The sequence below is a fragment of the Danio rerio genome, chromosome 12 (genome assembly GCF_052040795.2).
Source record: "Danio rerio strain M-AB ecotype USA chromosome 12, GRCz13ab, whole genome shotgun sequence".
NCBI lineage: Eukaryota > Metazoa > Chordata > Actinopteri > Cypriniformes > Danionidae > Danio > Danio rerio.
In genome coordinates this window covers 44,695,378-44,718,598 of record NC_141032.1, presented here as the reverse complement: position 1 = coordinate 44,718,598, position 23,221 = coordinate 44,695,378, and the positions used below count along the sequence as shown (strand labels likewise).

Genomic DNA, 23,221 nt, shown 5'->3' with positions numbered 1-23,221 from the left:
TTCTCAAACACACAAGTTGCTGAGTCTTGTTAAATTGTATAGTGACCATTACTATGCGTTTTCCTTGCCTTCCGTGTTTAAACCTTGCTTTGTTTTGTTTATGTTGCTTGCTTCCTGCCTTTTTACCCATCTGCCTGTTTATTTGACTTCAACTCTGGATTGCCTGTGTACATCTGTTTGCCCCTGTGTTGCCCATTGCTTGCCTGACCATCCTGCTAATAAGCCCTGCGTTTGGATCTGCATCTCTGTTGTCAGCATATACCTTGTAACAGATAGTTAGATTAGTTTAATTAGGATTAGATTAACCTTAGTTGTTTGTTAACTAATCAACTTTATTGTTAAGTGTTGCCATTTTATTTTATTTATCTAGTATCATTATTGTAGTTTTAGGATCATTTCAGTCTGCTTCATTTAGCTGATTCCTTTTTGATTGTGTGGTTTAAAAGGGCATGTACAGAAGGAGAAAAGGCCAACGTCATTTACAATCCCGAAAGCTTGATAACTTCAACCATTTTTTTTTTGTGAAGCAGAACATCACAAATGCTTTAAAAATGCATCTGCTTTCTGGGCTCTTGGAAATGGCACATACATATTCAACCTGACAATCTGTCAACCCCTCTGGATTTCAGCAAGCCCAGCCCAGAGCCGAAGCCAAATGTAATTAACCTTTATGAACAAGCAGAGTCTGTTGAGCAGAATTCGGACAGACGCTAGAAAATTAAAGGTTAAATATGGCCCGGTTGATGAGAGAGAGCGCCTCCAGCCTCTTCCAGCATTTTCAGTGTTTAGCCATGCAGTCAGAGGAACTTTTGATTGAAGCTTTGATGAGTTAAACAAGTTTAGAGTGTAAAATGAAACACTCTTTCGGTTCGCAGTGATGAAAGCAGCGTTTGTGTTGATCTAGGGAAAGGTTGTAGGTTAGTCAAGTTGAGTTTTATTGTCACTCCGCTACATGTGTGGACAAAGTAGAATGAAATGACATGTCGTTCAGTACCACCGTGCTACATAAATAAACATGATCATAAATATGAACAATTTTTTGAAGTTATACATCCACTGTAAAAACAAGAATATTTTTATATCCATATTTTGAGATTCACAAGGGTTTTTCATTTATTTACGGTTGTGAATAGCATTATGGGGGCTTAATCTCTGCTCTGTTGACTGTGATACTGAAAATTCAACTCTACAGGTTAACAAACTGACTTTTACTGACATTTTCGTAGTTTGAAATTATTTAATGTATAAGAAATAATATAGAGGAATGTGTCTGTAAAATAACAGAAACTGTACTGGTAGTTTATTACAAGTTTTTTTTTTTACTGTAACATACAACACCAACACAGACAATATATCAATTTAAACTATTAAATTGTTAATAAGTCACTTTTCTGAACTTTTAAAGGTTAATAATTGTTGGAAGAAAGATCAATGAATTTTCTAAGCAATTACTTGACTTTAATAAAGTAAGTAAACTTAAATTTAAGTCAACTAACTATGTACATTATAAAATTAAGTAAAAGTGTCAAAACTAATTGTTTCTTTGGTGCACCATGATGCAGATGGGGACAATTCGATATCGGTTCAGGGATAGATCATAACCGGTTATTACTTACTGATGTCATTTATCCCCTATGCGCAATGTCGCGGTAGAATACTATGGTGAGGGAAGCGAGGGCGAGTAAATAAACCACTCTTACTACTAAAAAAAGCAGATAATTGTGCACAATTCACTGCTTGTGAGTTTGCTGGACAGTCTTTTACTGACACTGAGAAATGGTACCGCACGAGCTGCAATTTCACTACAAGAGAGAAATGCTGTAAAACTCTCTCTCTCTCTCTTTCTCTCAATTCAATTAAATTCAATTAAATTCGATAATTGCTTTATTGGCATGACATGATCTCTCTCTCTCTCTCTCTCTCTCTCTCACTCACTCACTCACTCACTCACACACACACACACACACACACACACACACACACACACACACACACACACACACACACACACACACACACACACTTTGGACATTTGACCAGCTGGGGTGTTCGTGAGGTAACTTTTCTTCTCCTCTCGGCTGATTCAGATAGGAGTGTGCCTGGTGCAAGTTTTCTTCACCTCGTCTATTAAGGATAACCTATGATAACAGCTTATTATGCGCATATATACTGTAAATGCGGCTGTTCCTCCCGCATCACTCAACTATGTAAAGCCCTTTTAATTTGAAAGCCAAGTGCAGCCCTTTCTGTTAAGCGAGTGAAGATCAACTTCATTTGTTCAATCCACTTAAATACACTTAAACTTCAAGGACAACACATACACTTAATACAAAAATACACTTCATTAAACTTGTAAACATAAACATCTATTGTTTGCTGTAAAACTGCAGGTTAACTTTTTTGTAAAAAGCACTATACAAATAAACTTGAATTGAACTTAAATTTGTAAAAATCATTTTGTTAACTTGTTTGATTTGTGTCATGATAACATGAAGGAATTGTGTGGAACCCAGCCTTTTTACAGTGTATTCACTGTAAAAAATGCAGGGTTCCACACAACTCATTCATGTTGTCCCAACACAGATCGATTAAGTTAACTTAACACTTTTAACAAATTTATGTAGGTTGAACATAAAAAAATTAAGCTGTCCCAATGAAATCTCAAGACTTGTTGTTTTAGCTCATTTTAAATAGGTAGTTTGAACAACCAAAAAATATAATTTAGTAGTTTTAATGTAAACTGAATTGAATAAATGTGACCGTATTTAAAAGTGTTACTAATAAAATAATAATAAAAATAGAATGAAAGGGAAGCAATAAATAAAACATGACATTTTTAAATGTTAAAAAGTAATGCCATTTTCTTGCAAAATTATTTCAATATACCACAATTTTGAATTTTGTTCTAAAGGCTTTGTTTCTCTATTTCATCTTCATTTACAAGTATTAGGGTATTTACAGCTACATTTCTGTTGGTTCCCATCTCGTCACTTTGTGCCCCCTGGCAGCATAGTCGCAAACCGCTGTTACACCTTAAAACTTGTTCTCAATCGCTTAAGGCTGATTTATACTTCTGCGTCAAACGCCGGCGTATGCTACGGCGCTGACGCATAGCCCTTCGCCGTGGCCGTCGGCGTCGCTGACATGCACCTCTCAAAAATGCTCGTAGCGCAAGCTCTGTGATTGGTCGGCTCGGTATCGCTGACGAGTCTAGGCGGGACCGAGAGCCGCACGAATGGCGCGAGCTGGACGTGAGCCCAATGGAGCGATTGTTTACAAGTGTGGGAGTCCCGTGAAGGAGCTCCTGATGGAAAGTTTTGTTTTGTTTTGTGTTTACCTCATAGTTAAAGTTGTTGCACATCCGCCGGTTGCTGCCTCAAAATGAGCGAGTTTGAGCCACCTGTACATCCCGGAAGTGTTCAGGAAAAGCAAAAGAGCAGAGAAGAAACTCGACACAGAGGAACATTTACACCTCACTGCCCACTAGCGTTTCGGAAGTGTTAATGCAGACCAACAGAGACAGCGCGCAGAAGTATAAATGCACAGCCACGCGCGTTGCATGCGCCATGGGTCACGCCGGTCACTTGACTCAGAAGTATAAACCAGGCTTTAGTGTTGTTGCAGCGACACATGCCACGGTAAAGTTCATTTTAAAGTGTCACCAACTGTACTTCAAAAAATAACTTTTAGTTCAACCAATCACCATCCAAATTGGGGTTTTATATATATTAATTATATATGATGTATTTTGGTTGAACTAAATGAAACCCTTTAGTTTAAGAACCAAGTGTCAGTATTAATTAGCGGATTATTACCTGCTGATTATTTTTAAGATCTTGGCAGCTTATTAGTGTTTAGTGTAACAACCTATTCTGCATGATCTTATTCTACATCCCTAAACAACCCAACAACTACCTTAATAACTATTAATAAGCACCAAATTATGAGTTTAATGAGTTTAAAGTCAATGTTACAGTTTGTTTATAGCATGAATAGTACCTTTTAAATTTAAAATATAAAATTAATTACTTATTATTATTTTTTTTTGGTAAAGTCATAATCAAAAATATAACTCCAAATGTCTTCAAGGGACTTAAGAGAAAAATCATTATGGAGGAATATCAGTCTTTGTAGTGTCCTGTCATTTACAGTTTTGAAAAGATCTATTGTGCATTATGGGAGTTAAATGAAGAGGGAGATGATGAGATCTGCTCATTAAAACATTTAATGATGCATGAACTCGTGATTTGCATCTGTTCGCTGAAACAATACGGCTGTTCCTGCCATTTGCTTTCAGATGTGGGACACACACCAACAGTCAAACTCACACACACATGCTGGATTGATAACCTTGGGCAGCTATAGATCATCGCTATACTTCGTGATGTCTGTGTTTTTCTGCAGGATCCTGGGCTTTAGCTTTCATTTATTTCACTCAAAGTTGCATATGTGGTGAGCTGTTTCACCGCTCTTGAGGACGCGTCTCACACATATCTCATCAATCTTGAATTAGCTGCTTGTCTTATGTATAAAAAGATGAGATCGTTTAATGAGAACAGGCACGCGGGTCCCAGTGAAAAGATGTCTTCTAGCTTAGTCATTCAATAATTAAAAGTGCATGATCAAAAACCTGAGAACTGATTAAAGCTACTAAAATCAACAGTGAAAGCACGTCATTTACTGTCTCTGCCCTTGTAATGCATTTCCATTATGATATGAGGTTATGTAAATGTTTTTCCAAACCAGGTTTGTTGTGAATACATACTTCTGAAAATGTCTGTTAATGACTTAAAGCTGCTAAAACTTTTCTGTATGTTGATGTTTCCAGCTGAAACAGAATATTGCGCATCATTTCCTAGTAGCAAACTAACGATAAGAGGTACATGGGACTATTGTTGTTGAATCTGTCAAACTGACATCAACAGACTAAAGACTCATTCATTTTCCTTCAGCTCAGTCCCTTATTTATCAGTGGTTGCCACAGCGGAATGAACTGCCAACTATCATATGTTTTATGCAGCGGATGCTCGTTCAGCTGTTGTAGTAGTAGCAGTAGTAGTAGTATTCGTTGTTAGTGTAGTAGTATCAGTAGTAGATGTTGTCGATGTAGATGTTGTAGTAGCAGTAATTGCGGTAGCAGTAGTAGTAGTCGTTGTTGGTGTAGTAGGATCAGTAGTAGATGTTGCTGATGTAGATGTTGTTGTAGCAGTGATTGCGGTAGTAATGTCAGTAGTAGTAGTAGATATTGTTGTAGTAGTATTAGCAGTGGCGCCCCCAGAAAATTTTCTTAGGGGTGGCCAGAAGAGGCCGAATCAAATCTTGGGGTGGCACACAAAAAAATAATAAGTGTAATGTTATAATTTTGTTTTTGGTAAATGAAATAATGTAGTTTTTATTCATTTAATTATTTCTTCCTGAAATATTGCAATTTATTCCTTGAAATAATTTAGGAAGTACATGTGCAAACCAAATAAAACCAGTTTCTAGATCAAATGAACACTAAGGGGCAGTATGACATTCATTCATCCTTCGGCTTAGTCTCTATTTCAGCGGTCGCCACAGCAGAATGAACCACCAACCATTCCGGCATAGTTTTTATGCAGCGGATGCTCTTCCAGCCACAACCCAGCACTGGGAAACACCAATAAATTCTCACATTCACACACATACACTATGGCCAATTTAGTTTATTCAAATTATCTATATAGCACATGTCGTTGGGCTATGGGGGAAACTGGAGCACCTGGAGGAAACCCATGCCAACATGTGGAGAACATGCCAACTAAACACAGAAATGTCAACTGGCCCAGCTGGGACTCGAACTAGTGACCTTCTTGCTGTGAGGCAACAGTTCTAACCGCTGAGCCACTGCTGCCCCTCTTTCACTGTATTTACTTATTTTTTAAGTTGATCTCTGTAAAGTAGAATTCAATCTCCTAGCCCGGACTCGAACCAGCGACCTATACTTCAGAGACCTGAGGTATATACATTTACCTCATCTGTCCTCATGGACAACTTTTCTTTTATGTTCAGTTTGCTTAATAGCTTAGTTTGTACGTTTGATGCAAATCTCTCAGGTTTGAATCCAACAAAGAGGTCAAGTCAATGTAAAATTGTTTACAAGTTAAAAATGCGTAGGTACAATGCATTTTTCTCTTGTATTTAGGTCAATAGTAGGGCCAGACAGAATCTGTAGACATTTTTTTTTTCTATTTCTGCTCATTTTGTAAAAAAAAAAAAAAAAAAAAAAAAAAGATTTATGAGGAATGGTTTTGGGAGTATTGTATATAACAACTTATTATATGAAAGAAAAGAATAATATTTTTAACTTTTATTTAATGTTTACAATGCAAATCCATCTAGATCCACTTACTGAATTTGATAAACAAAGCTAGTCTCTCAAATCTGTGAGGCACGAGCCTCACTAGCTCCCTCTAGTGGACTTGTATTCTGAAATGTCTAACAAAATGGAGTAGTGTATTTAACATTTTTCAAATATATAACCTGAAACACATACAGCTGAAGTCAAAATTATTCAGTCCCGTGATTTTTTTTTTTTTCAAATATTTCCAAAATTATATTTAACAGAGGAAGATCTTTTTCACAGTATTTCCTACAATATTTTTCTCATTTGATTTATTTTAGCTAGAATAAAAAACAGTTTTTGATTTATTTAAAAACCATTTTAAGATATTAAAATATTTATTAAAAAATATCTAGTCAAATATTATCTACTGTCATCATGCAAAGAAAAAAGAAATCGGTTATTAGAAATGAGTTATTAAAACTATTATGTTTAGACATATGATGAAGAAGTCTTCTCTCCGTTACACAGAAACTGGAGTAAAAATATACAGGAGGGCTAATAATCCTGACTTCAACTGTATCTCCACTGAGCCTATTGTAGGTTGATTCTTGTCATACTGTATTTGCAGAACTGTCTCTTTAAACATGATTTCATCTCTGCTTTGAGGATAAAAAAAAGCCCAAATTTGCTCATAAAGGTTCAGAGGTGTCCTGTATAAACCCGTCTTCACCCCGAACGGAGCGAATCAAAACAGGGTCGATCGGTTGATATTACTCTTGGGAAGGTTAAGAGACTTTGATGTGTTTTGATGTCTGAACTGATGGGATAGAGGGTGACATGAGGACATTATCTGTAATCTGTTGTTATGAAGGCATCAAACGGAGTCAGTGAAAGCTTGCGGAATGACCTGTATATGACAAATGCTCGCTAGGGGTGAGAGACGGAGACCTTTGCAGTCGATAAGATTTGTGCTGGATGTTTAAGGTTAAAACGCAAGCTCTAAACTGTGCATCCTACTGCTAGCTGTTTGTGATTTGATTTATTTTCTACACTCAAAAATTTATATTTAATCAAGCTATTTATTTAAAATAAGCTGAAACAATAATATTGTTGTTTTTCTTTGGGACAACTTAATTGTTTTATCTTTAATCCACTTAAATTTGCAAAAACGTACAAGTTAACTTTTAAAAACTATTGATCTGTTGTGTTTTCCAGTCTGTGTATGCTATATATTAAAAATAAAGTCTAACTGTCGTTATTAAGATTGCTGTAGTTGTTGTAGTAGTAGTCATAGTAGCAGTATCGATTGTAGTTGTGATTAATGAAGTAGTGGTTCCTGTAGTAGTTGATGTCATTGGTATAGTGGTATCAGAAGTAGTGAAGGTGTTGTTGTAGTAGTAGTCGTTGTTGGTGTAGTAATATCAGTAGTAGATGTTGTCGATGTAGATGTTGTAGTAGCAGTAATTGCGGGAGCAGTAGTAGTAGTCGTTGGTGTAGTAGGATCAGTAGTAGATGTTGCTGATGTAGATGTTGTAGTAGCAGTGATTGCAGTAGTAATGTCAGTAGTAGTAGTAGTAGTAGATATTGTTGTAGCAGATGCTGTAGTAGTATCATTAGTAGTAGTTGTCGTAGTAGTATCAGTATTAGTAGACATTAGCCCCTTTCACACAGTGATACCGGTAAATATCCGGAAAATTTCCGGAAAGACTTTACCGGTATATTGAAAAAAGCGCTGTTCACACAGGCGAGGACGTTACGGAAATTTTCCGGAAAAGAGCATTCACACATCCATTCCAAAATACCAGTAAATTCTGACATCATTCACCACAAATGAGCTTTAAACGGCTGCGTTTGTATTTGTAAACATTTGACTAAATTACAAACTCTGTGGATGATCAATATTGTGAACAACTTTCTCAGGATCACTTTCGCATGTCGAGATGTTCATAATATGTACGTGTGCTGGCGCTCACAGGCTGTTTCACAGGCACACGAACATAAACAAACAACGGCTTATCATAAGCATCTCATCGATGATTATTTACACAGTTGGCATTAAGAAGAACATAAACGTGATCTGACTAACTTCTAGCAGCTAAATGTGTCTGGAAAAATATTCAAAGGCTTTTATCCTCACAAACCGCGCGGACGTAAATGCGTCTGACTGTTGTGATTGGCTAAAGCAGACGTCTCACGTCAGCACGTTCTAGACGTGCACGCGCTTATTATGGGAATCTTCCTTCTGCGTTCACACAGCGCAGCATTCCGGCAAATTGCCGGTAATGTTACAACTTCTCTTTCCGGAAAATAGCCAGAACGAATTTACCGGTATTTTCAAAAAGGACCTGTTCACGCATTCAACCTTTCCGGAAAATTGCCGGCAATTTTCCGGAAAGGTCTGTATGTGTGAAAGGGGCTAAAGTAGCAGTTGTGGCTGTAGTAGCAGCAATAGTAGTTGTAATATTAGTAACTTTCAGTAGTAGTAGTTGGTGTAGCAATTGTGATTTATTATTATTGTCGTTGTCAGTTATTATTACTATTGTTTTTTTTCTTTCTTTTTACTGTCATTATTACTATCATACATTACTTGCATCATTGTTACTTCTTACCACTGACTGGTTTCTTTCTATCTGTTTTATTTATATCTGTGATATTTTCTTCATTTATTGACTGTTATTGTCCCTTATGTCCACCAAGTTACCTTCACATACACATACACATGCACGCGCACACACACACACACACACACACACACACACACACACACACACACACACACACACACACACACGCACCTACCAGTAGCTGACTGTTGTTGTTGTTGTTTTGTTTTGTTGTTTTTTGTTGATGTTTCTTTGTATTTGTATGATCCCAATTTATGTAGCATATTCTACTTTTAGCATATTCTAAAAAAGAGCATAGAAATATAAAAAAAGAGCAAAAAATAAAAAAGAGCAAAAGAAATAAAGTCTAACAAGTTTACTTCATAGGCATAAGCTATGCAGTTATAATTGAATCCAATAGGTCTTTGACATTAGCATGAGGCTAGGCTAATGATGCATGAAACACAGCCACACAAAAAGAGGAAATAACAGAACCGAATCAAATACATAACTAAATAATGAAAACTAAATACCCATTATGGAGTGGAAGCAAAACGAACAATATGCAAATTAACTGCTTCTCCCCGCCCCCTCTGCAGAAGAGGGAGGAGCCTTTACAGCTTGTACTTCAGTTACTCCAGCAAGAGACACTCAAATTAGTTTTGCTCTGTTCAAACTCCTTATTTAACAAAATCTTTAATTACTTTTTGTGTCAACTTTATTGTTTTATGTTCAATCCATTTAAATTTGTAAAAATGTGCAAGTCGACTTAAGTTCTCCATGGTGTTCCAACACAAATCAATTGTGTGGATGCCAACATTTTTTACAACGTGGAAACAAGTGACCAGTTGTGTTTTTACAGTCTGTATATGCTATCTATTTGAAAGAAATCATATCAATTAAGTTAACTTAAATAATTTTACTAATTTAAGTAGATTGAACAAAAAACAACTAGGTTACCCCCCCCCAAAATTTTTTTTTTAAAGAATTGTGTTGATTCAGCTCATTATAAATAAGTAGTTTGAACAAATAGCAAATATATTTATTTGAGTGTAAAAACAAGTGAGCGCTTGTTTTCACAGTCTGTATATGCAGCATGCTAGCCATCACAAATAAATCCTCACACTTTTACTATATATGCATAAACTATGCCGTGATAATTGTGGCTAGGCTATTGATGGATGAAACAGACAGCCACACAAATAGAAGGTGACACAAAACTGAATTAGATAAATCCCTAAATAATGAAAACCATGCTTTATTGAGTTGAAGCAAAACAACATGGATGCAAATACAAATTAACTGCTTCTCCATTTGCAGAAGAGGGTGGAGCTTTTAGAGTTTGTACTTCGGTTACTCCAGTAAGAAACACCATTAAAATTAGTTTTGCTTTTTGTTCAAACTACATCTTTTAAATGAGCTGATACAACACAATTATTGAGTTTTTTTTTTAAGATTCAATCCACTAACATTTGTAAAAATAAATAAATATTTCTTCACATTGTCCCAATGCAAATTGATTGTGTGGTACCCAGGTTTTTTGTTTTTTTGTTTTTTTTGTAATTGTAATCATGTTTATCAGATCTATGGAGATCTATGAAATCCAATTCAACTTGAAAACTAAAAGCAGTATTAGTGACAGAAATGTTGATAATTTTTGTAAATATTTTTCATCCTCAGACAGCTATAGGATAATACATGTAAATATGTATATGTATATATTTTCAAGTTTATCCAAAAACATGATAGACAATCATACTTTTTTGTATGTTTAAAGACACAAGTCGAAACACGTCTAACTGGGACTTCTGAGATTGGTTTAGTTGCACAGATAAATTACTCCTTGAACATTTTTAAGGTATTTTAAAATTGCACTTTTGAAAAGTATTTTGTAAAACTTAATTTTAGATAATCTGCTGTAAATGCAAATGTAAACTGTTATAATATTAAAGTCCCCACCAAATCAAATTAACCATATTGATTTTTTAGCTCACATTGCTAGTTTTGTGGGGAACAATTCATCTGTGCATGTCATTAAAAAGAGAAAATAAAAAGTTTGCCTTTGTTATCTAAAATTGAAATCTGATAATGCACCACCTGTATTTTTTTTCAGTAATTTGTTTTTCTAACACTTAACCACGCCCCTCCAGCTGTCAGTTTTGACAAAAAATAGAAATGGTGAGGAGGAATCTGTTTTGTTGCAATAACTCTCCCCAAACCCTTCTCCCCATCTCTCTAAATCAGGGGTCACCAATCTCGGTCCAGGAGGGCCGGTGTCCCTGCAGGGTTTAGCTCTAGCTTGCCTCAACACACCTGCCTGGGTGTTTCAATCATCCCTAGTAAAACCTTCATTAGCTTGTTCAGGTGTGTTTGATTAGGGTTGGAGCTAAAATCTGCAGGACACCGGCACTCCGGAAACAAGTTTGGTGACCCCTGCTCTAAATGAAATGCCTACTTTACTATATCCAATCAGCTCACAGTTGAAAAAACCAACCCACGCCCACTGTTTTCTCATTTAATATTCTATATCTCTAGGAACTGTGCCACATTAAAAAAAAAAAAAAAAAAAAAAAAAAAAAAAAAAAAAAAACGGATGTAGCTTCCGGTTTATGGGAATTTAATGTTTTATTTTTATTTTTTTTTCTGTATTGTTTTTAATCAATCTGATTTCAAGTGAATAACTTTTAAATACAGTTAATAAGGCCATTTATATGAGTTTAGTCTGGTCGATCCAAACTTTTATTGCACTCAAAAAAAAAAAAAAAGGCTGGGTTGTGTTAACTGAACTTTGGGTCAAATATGGACAAGTTTTTAGATTGAGTTGAAATAATTTTTTAATTATAATAATTCCTTACATTTATTTATTGCTTTTCTAGACACTCAAAGCGCTTTACACAATTTTTAGGGGAGCCATATTACGCCAGACAGCACACCAGTGGAGAGGAGACAGAGTGATGAAGCCAATTATGATATGGTTAGGAGGGCATGGTAGACAGAGGCCAGTGGGCAAATTTGGCTAGGATGCTGGGGTTAAACCCCTACTTTTTTTTTTTTTTTTTTTGAAGGACATCCTGGGATTTTTAACCACAGAGAGTCAAGACCTCGGTTTAACATTTCATCCTAAAGACGGTGCTCACTGAGCAGTTTAGAGCCGTTGTCAATATATTGAGGCATTAGAACCCACACAGACCGCAGGTTGAGCGCCCCCTGCTGGTCTCACTAACGCAGAAACCTAGCTTTCCCATGTGGTCTCCCATCCAGGTACTGAGCGGGTGCAGCCCTGCTTAGCTTCAGTGGGCGTTTTAACACAACTAAGTCATACAAGGACAAACACACAAGTTAACATTTATATTTTCATTTAACCACACAAAAACAAAATGATTAAATAACTAATATCTGCACTGAATCTGCAAAATGATTCATTGAATTTACATTTTTTAAGGTAAAAGGTTGCAAAACATTTAAATGAGCTGAATTTAAATAAATAAATTAAGTTGAGCATTACTAATTTTAATTTTACTATTTTTTTTTTAGTGTTAACAGATTCTACAAACCCATTCTGCAATTTAAAAAAAGACTGAATTCTTTATGAAACTGTCTGAGATTTTCTTCCCACAAAAAAGGAACATAAAAAGGAAAAAAAAATCCAGGTAGACTCAACCATGCTGTGAGCGTCTGCCAAAACCCTGTGTGAAAAGCATTTAGCATATTGCAGCAAGAATCTGAACCTTCCAGGCATACTGACCTATGAGTTGTGCACAACTTAGAGTATACATTTCAAAATATTAGCATAGTCTGTTCACCAATAGGCCACGTCTTTTATTAGAAGCATTTGTCATAAAGAATGAGGTGAACTGCAATGCACCCAATGTGTCTCCCGCTAATTTGTATCTATTTACAATTCCTGTCATGCCCACGCGAGCGAGAGAATAATAAATGTTTATTTATTTGGGAAGCAGAACAGCCTCTTCATTATGAAGGAGAATGTATTGCTACTGTCGACACCGGACCTTGACTGAAGCCTCTTACCTGATCGTATCTGCCCACCGAGACCATTCGCTGGCCTTACTATCAGACACGCTTCTGTAACTTCTGATTATATTCACTCAGAGGCCGGGAGCTGGTCAATTTTTATGGAGCTTTTGTCACATCACTAGCACTTTTAGACAGGATTACCACCATGAAGGTGCTAACTAATAATCCTCAAAGGGGTTGAGCGAATTTGACTGAAGAGTTACAAGGAATAGAACATGCATCAGGTTTGTTGTTGAGTCGAGGTAAACAATTTGTCACCTGCATTCTAAATTATTTTGAGCATCAAAGTTTTTGCATTCCACATAGCAAACATTATGCGTGTACCAGTTCTCTTTCACACATTAACATGACAGAGACTCCTATATGTCCACTGAATGTAAATAATCAGAATTCTCTTCAATTTGCAAGTTGGGATAAAACAAACATACAGTTGAAGTCAGAATTATTAGCCCCCCTGAATTATTAGAGCCCCTGTTTATCTTTTTCCCCAATTTCTGTTTGACAGAGGGAAGATCGTTTCAGCACATTTCTAAGCATAATAGTTTTAATAACTCATTTCTAATAACTAATTTATTTTATCTTTGCCATGATGACAGTAAATAATATTTTACTAGATATTTTTCAAGACACTTCTATACAGCTTAATGTGACATTTAAATGCTTAACTGGGTTAATAAGGTGAACTAGGCAGGTTAGGGTAATTAGGCAAGTTATTGTATAATGATGGTTTGTTCAGTAGATGATCAAAAAAAAATTAGCTTAAAGGGGCTAATAATTTTGTCCCAAAAATGGTTAAAAAAATTATTAACTGCCTTCATTGTAGCCGAAATAAAACAAATGAGACTTTCTTTAGAAGAAAAAATATTATCAGACATACTGTGAAAATTTCCTTGCTCTGTTAATCATCATTTGGGAAATATTTAGAAGAGAAAAAAAAACATCAAAAGGGGGCTAATAATTCTGACTTCAACTGTATATTTATTCTTGGATTTATTCATACATTTATTTATATTTTTTATACGAACAAATTTCAAGTAAATTTGACAATCTTATAGAAGATCGACAATCTTATAGAACTTGTCAATATCTAAAACTGACTTCCGTTTAACTCTACACTTCTAAATTAATTAAGTTAAAGTAAACTGATTCATCTTTGTTTTTGAGTCTGTATTATTTAAATTAATGTAATGTCAAGTTCCTGTTTTAGCAGAAGGAACATTGCTATTATCATTTTAAATAAATCTTATTAGTTACAAATTACTACATTTTGTGTAACTTAGTTTAATTAAAACTCACATTTCCACCCATTTAAATTGTGCATCATGGTCCCTCGTTAATCACGAGTGTCACGTTCTAAAAATAACCCACACTAGTAGTCAGTTTTATGTTTACAACTATAACATATGTTTAGGCTGTAAAACTCCTCACTGGAAAATAAGTCCAGTAAAATGAAACCAAAGATCAAAACCTGTTGTCAGAAGCAAACATTCATCGTAGCTGGGCATTGCAGACAGCCGCTGAGTTGCAGCACCATGTGCGTACATTATTCCCTGATAAAAACCTATGCTTACAATTCTAAAATGCGTTGCACAGCTGATGTGTGACCCCCTTTACAGTGGTCTTGCTGCGAACAGTTACAGCCCTTTTTGCATCCCTGTTGGAACTCACACAGCTAGTGATCAAGGATTTATGTTAATTTAGCAAGCTGAATTTATTCTGTACTGTACAGTAGACATTGACAATGGTATGCAATCAGGATGCGGAACAGAATGAGCAGTATATATATATAAAAAAATAAAATAAGCATGTCAAATAGCACCAAAACAACAAGTGAAACTAGTAGGCCACAAAAACTGAAGCCACTGTATTTTACTTTATTTTAAGCAAATTAAACCTAAGAGCAAATTCATTCATTCATTTTCTTGTCGGCTTAGTCCCTTTATTAATTCGGGGTGGCCACAGCGGAATGAACCGCCAACTTATCCAGCACGTTTTTACGCAGCGGATGCCCTTCCAGCCGCAACCTATTTCTGGGAAACATACACACACACTCATTCACACACACACTCATACTGTGACGTTAAAAGAAACAAGACGTGGAGCCCAAATGCAAGTAGAAGTCTTTAATGCTGTTCTTTAACAAAACAGGGAAAATGGTGAGTGGCTGGAAATATAGGAACAATAGAAGTAATTAAAGAGATGGTCCGGTTCGGCAGCGCCGATCAATGTTCATATCACTCATCAACAGAGCAAATCAAACATTCGTCGTAGAAGAAACAGGAATGTCTCCAATGTACTCATCAACAGAGCCGATCAAACACTCATCGTAGAAGAAACGGGGATCATCAGAGACAACAACAAGGAAATCAACCAAACCACTCACCACCATTGATATCAGCGAGAGGAGCCTGACAAAAACACAAAGGACCGTGAGCAAACAACGATCTGACAAAGTGAGACAGGAACGCTGAACATTTATAGGCACATAAATGCGCTACACCTGCAGCGCGCTGATTATCAGCTGAGCGGTGCTAAGCAACAGTTCCGGTAACAAAGATCATGTGACCGCTCAGCTGATGACATGAAAACAAACACCCACTGACAGCCACACGACTCCCACACAAACACAGAGAGAAAAGCACACATACTTAGAAACACGTATCATGATAATGAACTGTCACACAACGCAGACACTTCAAATAAGGAGCAGGGGTCCGTTCTTCGTACGTGGATTACTCAATTAGCTGGATTTGGATATTGACGATTTGACACGATCCAGGATCGTTTCGTTCTTCAAAGCTGATCCGAGAGTTGTTGTCATAGCAACAGTTCTGCTAGGTCAAACCTGATCGGGAGCAGGTTCAAGTCATATAAACAGGATTAGATCGGCTCAGTTCATGCAAAGATAATACAGAAAGTATGTTCCTAATTCTGATATTGTGAAAGTACAAAGACTGCCACCTGGTGGTGCAAAGAGAAAACTTATTGATATGAACTTTTTAGATCGCTTTAGTACAAATTGTGTATAATAGAAATGCACAATATGTGACTTTTTTTTCAAGCAATAATACATTTATGCAGTCATAAACATCTTTTGGCAGTTAATATGCCAGTGATTTGATGCTTCACAAAAGTTCCAGACGCCTTTACCAATATGAAAACGCTTTTGTAAACAACCAGTTATTCTTTACACCGATTAAAAAACGGCTACTATAATAAAGAAAATCTTTTCTAAATGTGGAACTAAATACATTGATTTGCATTGAAATACATGATGAATACTCTTGACACATGAGAGTGTAAAGCTTGCAGCTCGCAACAAATGTGGAAGGTTATTGCGTGTCATATTAAACAAGCCGTTTACTGCTAATTTGATGTAATTTTGCTCACATGGATAATTGAATATTAATCAGATGATGTCATTACGCTGCTGTGCCGTCAGCCAATCGTTGCATTGCTGATCATGATTTCGAGGATCGATAGATCTGTCCTTCACAACACACGCAGCGATCTCAGATCATATCTAGACATTCTAATCTGATTCGCGAACTTGTTTGAAGAACCAAATTAGCGAGAGATCAGTTATCAAGATTAAAAGATCCAGGATCCGTTAAATCATCTTAGATCATTTAAGCGAGGTACGAAGAACGGACCCCCGATGGATCCACAACCGTGACTCATACACTACGGACAATTTAGCCCACCCAATTTACTGTGGGGGAAACCAGGGCACCCAGACGAAACCCACGCAAACTCAGGGAGAACATGCAAACCCCACACAGAAACGCCAACTGAGCCCTACCTACTGCGCCACTGCATCGCCTCCTAAGAGCAAACTGACTTTAAAAATGCTTCATGTTCTTAAAGTTATTAGATTTTTGCCCCCAAATATAGCATATATATATATATATATATATATATATATATATATATATATATATATATATATATATATATATATATAAATATAAAAACAGGTTGCTTGAGTTGAAAGTTTTCTTAACCCAAGTCACCTTTTGGGTCATTTCAACTCCATGCAGTTCAGGTTTTAATAACTATCGATGTGCTGTGCAGCCATAAACCATATAAATCACCTTCCTGCCTCTCCCTTTATCAAACTCCGGGGAACAATGATGCTGCTTTTTACTTACGTATAATGTGCAATAATATCGCATGCTGTGAGATAATTAAACCTGCGGCTTCAAAAACTCTGCGCTTCGTAATCCGTTTTGTGAGTCATATTATTTACAGCAAACTCAGAATGCCTTTCCCCTCCGTTTCAAACCTCGCCCTGCCAAAATGTCTCGTATCAAAGAAACAAAGGAGTAAAATGTGACCTAGTTGAGTCCCACGGCACATCAAACGCACATCAGAATCAATGAGCGAAGACGTGCGGCGCATCTGCCAAGAATCGCGAGCGATTTAACTCCGGAGACTCCTGTTGGCCTTAAGACGCAAACCCAACCGAAGGCTTGCTTTTGTAGAGGCATCAAGAACTCCCTCTTGCGAGCTAAACGAAGTGGCCCAAGGGCAAGAGTGTTTCGGGAGAGATGAGTTGAATGTTAAAAGCTGTGCTTAAACTCTTCCTTTAATTAATTCTGGGAATAATTACCAAAAGCCCAGTGTGGGTTGGAGTTTTAGCGCCTGAGAGATTTAGGTTATCTGGGTGCGAGCCCCGCTTAAAGAAAAAAACAAAATGAGTTTTGTATTGTACAACATCAGCCTATGATCCTTTGATTGGATAATGGGTTTTTAGTGTGAAGTATTATTGCATTCATTATTGTTGCCAAAACTAATCCCGCTCATAACATCCATGAAATTGATATACGCTATCAGATACAGGCTTCTAAGGTTTGGGCCCTCATTTTACTTTCTGAAGTTGTGACCTGTGCTGTCAGTCTCTGGCTTTTATTGGAGATCTAGTTTGTCAGGAGGGACAAAAGTGAGGCTCTTACCCTTTTTAGGCTTTAAGGTGACCCTTTTCAAAAACAAGTTGAGCCTTTTGTTTATTTGTTTGTTTGATTGTTTGTTTGTTTGTTTGTTTGTTTTAGGGCTGCACGATATTGGAAAAGTCTGATATTGCGAGATTTTTTTTTTTCTGTGATAGATATTGTAATATGAATACAGGTTCACAAGATAGATTCTATCTTGTGTCTATCACTTTCTGATGGTGGAGTCTAGTTGTATTTATGTACAGAAATTTAATAATCACAATGCAAAAAAAAGCTTCTTTTTCTTTTTTTTTTAAACTCATTTCTAGTCTAAATATCGAAAAAAAAAAATCCTAATTAAGTAAAACAAATATTGTTTTGTTTTCAACTACAAAAGAAATAAGTCAAAATGAAGAGTTTTTTTTTTTTTTTTTTTTACCTTAAAACTAGTGAAATCATCTGCCAGTGAGGTAAGGTTATAATAGTTTGGGATTTTCCATTAGTGTAGTTTCTATTTCGTTTTGACTTTTTGTTTTCAAATTCATTTAGTTTTATTTAGTTTTTAGACGGAGATTTACTATTTTATTAGTTTCTAGATTTTAAAATGTCTTGGTTTTAGTTTAGTTTTTATTAGTTTCAGTATTGGTTTTAGATTTTTTTATTTTCTAAATAAGGATATTTGTTAGGTGCACAATTCAAAATCAACAGTATAAATATTGTAAAATAAAAACTCAGTCATACATTTTTAAACCTGTATTTAAAGGATATGTGAACACTATCATCTACCACTTCCATCTACCCATCCTCAAATTCAAATACAACAGCCCACAAGACAGCAGCCCTAAGTACAATATGTGTGCAAGGCTGCTTCTGAGGTTAGATACACAGTAGTGATGGGCAGGGCCAGATTAACCAACGAGCATTATGGGCACTGGCCCAGAGGCCAGTCCGCACTTAGATTTTGCCTACTCTTCATCACAAGGAAAACAAGTAGGAATCATTAATAAGTGTGTGTATTATGGAGGACTCAGATTCCTAGAACTGGATAGGAGAGGTGTTATTCAAAACATTTGCATTTTAAGTTTGTAGAAGTTATACATTAAAAATACCCTTAAATATAAATTTTAGTACTGCTTCAGTGAACTTGAACAAGTATATTACAATCCATTAATTTCCCCTAGTTGTATTAGTATTTTTTTTCAAAGTGTGCTTTAAATGCTTTAAAAATAAATTAAATCTTTGTAGACTGGAAATATATGTACTGTATGTAATTTACTTTTAAAAATGTGGGCAATACATTATAGATACATTTTATTTAACAAATATTATATTAATCTGATTTTTAAATTCAACCATAGGGGTGCGTCTAAGTAGGGGGCCTACAAGACATTGTGTCCAGGGGCCTCTGAATAATTAACCCTGGTCTGGTGATGGGAAGTTCAGATTTTTAACGTGGATGTTAGGACTCAACATTATGTAGTCAGCAATAGTAACGTTAATTTCAGTCAGTTAAAACATCACCATGATCTGAAAAATGTCCTACAGTAAAGTTTTGCAACCCAACTGAGTCAGGATTTACTTATTTAAATTCCATTACGATTGTCTGTCGTGAAATAAACTTACGCTTTTCACCAGATCCTCTCATGTGAGCCCTCTGTTCACCCGCGCTCGCGCTGCAGTTGTTCAAGTTTAGTTTAGTCACAGCAGGCTGTCATGTGCTGTTGTGTTTGGTTCACTGAATCACGCATGCGCAGTATTAACGGTTTACCACTTCTCAATGTAACGTTACAGTTCTAATAACTGAATGAGACTTTATATTGGTTTATTTAGAGTCAGAGGGGGTTATTAGACTTGTTAAAAAGTAAGTAGTTTGTAGATGAGTGCTTGCTAGACATGAATCGTTACAAATGATTCAGTTCGATTTGGTGAACTAGTTCAACCAGTTTACTTAGAAGATCCGTTTTAAAAGATTCATTCATGATCACGATACAGAAATAAAGCCCATTATTGGGCAAAAATGTGTTAAAGCAATAGTTTAAAGCGTCTGTAATTAATGCCGTCACCGTGCTGCTCGGTATTCGATTCAGAACACCTATTAGTAAATCAAATCGGTTTAAACTTTCATTCATTCCCTCGGCTATAAAGTTTTTAAATTTAGGATAGAATTTGTATTGTGTAATGTACTTTTGTGTATTGTGTGTGACATGCTTGTATGCTGCAACCAAATTGCCTTCGGGAAATTAATAAAGACTGACTGACTGACTGACTGACTGACTGACTGACTGACTGACTGACTGTCTGTCTGTCACGTCCACTAGTTTTATTTGTCGCGGGAGCAATAGTGAGGATGACTGGAGGAGAACCGGCTTGATCTGGTCAGTGGCAGCAGGACTAGACTCTGAGGTGCCGGACGGGTCAAACATCTGCAGCGCAAATTAGATTTACTTCTAAACGGCTTACAGTAAGATTATGTATTAAATACATTCACAAATACGAAAACGAAGGAGGTTTTTGCTATAATTTTAGTTTGTTTCAGTTAGTTTTGTATGTACACAATACAGTTTCAGTTAGTTCTAGTTTTTTAAAAAACTCTTTTTTTTTTTTTTTCATTCATTCATTCATTCATTCATTTTTTTTGTCGGCTTAGTCCCTTTATTAATCTGGGGTCGCCACAGCGGACTGAACCGCCAACTTATCCAGCAAGTTTTTACGCAGCGGATGCCCTTCCAGCCGCAACCCATCTCTGGGAAACATCCACACATACACACTCATACACTACGGACAATTTAGCTTACCCAATTCACCTGTACCGCATGTCTTTGGACTGTGGGGGAAACCGGAGCACCCGGAGGAAACCCACGCGAATGCTAGGAGAACATGCAAACTCCACACAGAAACGCCAACTGAGCCGAGGATCGAACCAGTGACCTTGCTGTGAGGCTAACGTGCTAACCACTGCACCATTTTTTATTTCAGTTAACGACAATTATTTTACGTTTTAGTTTTCTCGTTAGTTTTCGTTAACTATAATAACCTTGCAGTGTGGTAAGAAAAATAATCTTGTTTTTGCTTTGAAATGTAGATATTTGCACTAGAAACAAAAACAAGAGAAAGTATAGTATGCGAGTATAAATACAGTAATTAAATGCAATATTGTTGCTCCTCCTGGTCAAATATAATTGAGACTCAACATTGCATACCTCGCGATTGTGACTATTGCCAATGTACACATTGCAAATATTGATGCTGCAACTATATATTGTGCACGTTTATGTTAATATCTGTGGTTCAGTTTTTCCCCACAAAAATACATGAAAAAAAAAAAAATCCCACTCATAACATCAGTGAAATTGATGTACGCTATCAGATACAGGCTTCTAAGATTTGTGCTCTTATTCTACTTTCTGAAGTTGTGACCTGTGCTGTCAATCTCTGGCTTTTATTGGACACCTAGTTTGTCAGGAGGGACAAAAGTGAGGCTCTTACCCCTTTTAGGCTGTCACACGATGAACAGAGCTCTCCAAAAACCTGGAAGATGAATTCCTGTTTTGTAATATTGTCCTGTCATATAAAAATGACAACACAATTTCACAAGCTCCTGTCACTGCAGCACTTCGATATCGCTCCCTGTAATTTACTCACAAGTGGCACTTTAATCAGGTTTCTATTTTTGTTGGGAAAATGTGATTGAAACATTGAGCACGTTTACATCAGAATTTACTACAATTAAGACAATACTCTGATTAAGAGTCTACCATGTTAACACAGATTTTTGATGACCTTAATCTAAAGTCATCGAACTAAGAGAAATTGAATTAAGACATGTGTAGTATGCTGATTTGAGTCGCATTATTGTAGTGCAGTACAGACATAAACACCACAATCAAACTATCTCCGTCGTGTTGGAGTTTTTGCCAAATTTTGCAACAGAGTAAGCCATACACATATGGCTTATTGGCACTATTCTCTGCACCTACCGAGTCTAGTTTAGGACCACAGACATGCATATCTCCAAGCGCACATACATATTGAAATATGTATCTATCAAACTTCATTAAAACAATCCTCTCCTATCAGTCCTTACCGTACATTAAAAGCGTCCCCTTTAAATAGGAGATCAATGTAGCAAATTTTGAAGCTCTCGCCGCTGGAGCTGAAGGGAGACAGCATTGTCACCAGGGCAGCCAGAGCGACCTTTAACTCTCACCGCCTTCGGTGTGAACGCACAGTTACTTCATACTCACATCCTGTAGCTCAGAGTTTGTCATGGGGTCATGAAATCTTGCTGAATGAAAGTGAAACTGCTGAAAATTTTATATATTATATAAATGACACACACACACACACACACACACACACACATACATACATACATATATATATATATATATATATATATATATATATATATATATATATATATATATATATATATATGTGTGTGTGTGTGTGTGTGTGTGTGTGTGTGTGTGTGTGTGTGTCATTTATATAATATATAAAATTTTCAGCAGTTTCACTTTATATATATATTATATAATTATATAATATATATAATTTATATATATTATATATATATATATATATATATATATATATATATATATACACACACACACACACACACACACACACACACACACACACACACACACACACACACACACACACACACACACATAGTTCAATTTGTGGAAAGGAATTTGATTTCTCGTGTGAAATAGTATAGGGGACTTGTTTGTATGTCCCTTAAGTCCGTCCTGCTCACACTGAGATTTCAGCCACGATTTTGTCATCTGAGACAAATTTGGGGAATCCCAAAAGATTCCTGAAATCCTAAGCTAAAATCTGCTGTCTTTGATCGTGGGTTTGACATGTTCACTGGCAGCCCATTGCGATCAGATGTTTCCTCTGATGAAGTTCTGGCAGTATCAGAGGATTTCAGACTCTTTCCTCCAGTGTGACAACAGCTTTGAGCGTCAATCCAAGAACCAATAGGAGCTCTGAATTTGATGACGCAATCCATGCGACAATTCAAATAACCGCAGAGAAATGTCAAAACAGTTTTTTCTTCCTGGTTTTAATTATTGAGACACGTCATATGCAAAATTGCCACTACAGATTGTTTTCATTGGCTGTGAGGAATCATTTCAAAACGTGTCGTAATTTGACTTCTTATCAATTAGAAATGATCAGACCGGAGGTTTTGAATATCAGAAAATAGACTTTATTCTCCATAATGAAGCCGAGAAAGAGCAGAGCAGACCCCAAAGCATTTTGAAGTCTCTCCTGGACACTTCCTTTCTTTGGTTCTCTCTTTCTCTGCTCCTTCTAAAGTCTCTATGTTT

The 23,221-nt window shown here is 36.3% G+C and overlaps 1 protein-coding gene and 2 long non-coding RNA genes across 4 annotated transcripts in view; 1 reads left to right on the top strand and 2 right to left on the bottom strand.

Moving 5' to 3' along the window:
- Window positions 1-23,221, bottom strand: part of tcerg1l (transcription elongation regulator 1 like) — a 195,548-nt gene that overhangs the window by 42,688 nt on the left and 129,639 nt on the right. The window lies entirely within an intron of this gene.
- The window catches only part of LOC147834568 (uncharacterized), a 110,061-nt gene that overhangs the window by 85,108 nt on the left and 1,732 nt on the right, over window positions 1-23,221 (top strand). The window lies entirely within an intron of this gene.
- Window positions 17,995-22,142, bottom strand: LOC147834569 (uncharacterized). Its single transcript, XR_015504567.1, has 3 exons — window positions 20,838-22,142; window positions 19,265-20,467; window positions 17,995-19,085 (listed from the first exon to the last, which is right to left on the bottom strand). It is a non-coding gene; the product is annotated as an uncharacterized LOC147834569 (long non-coding RNA).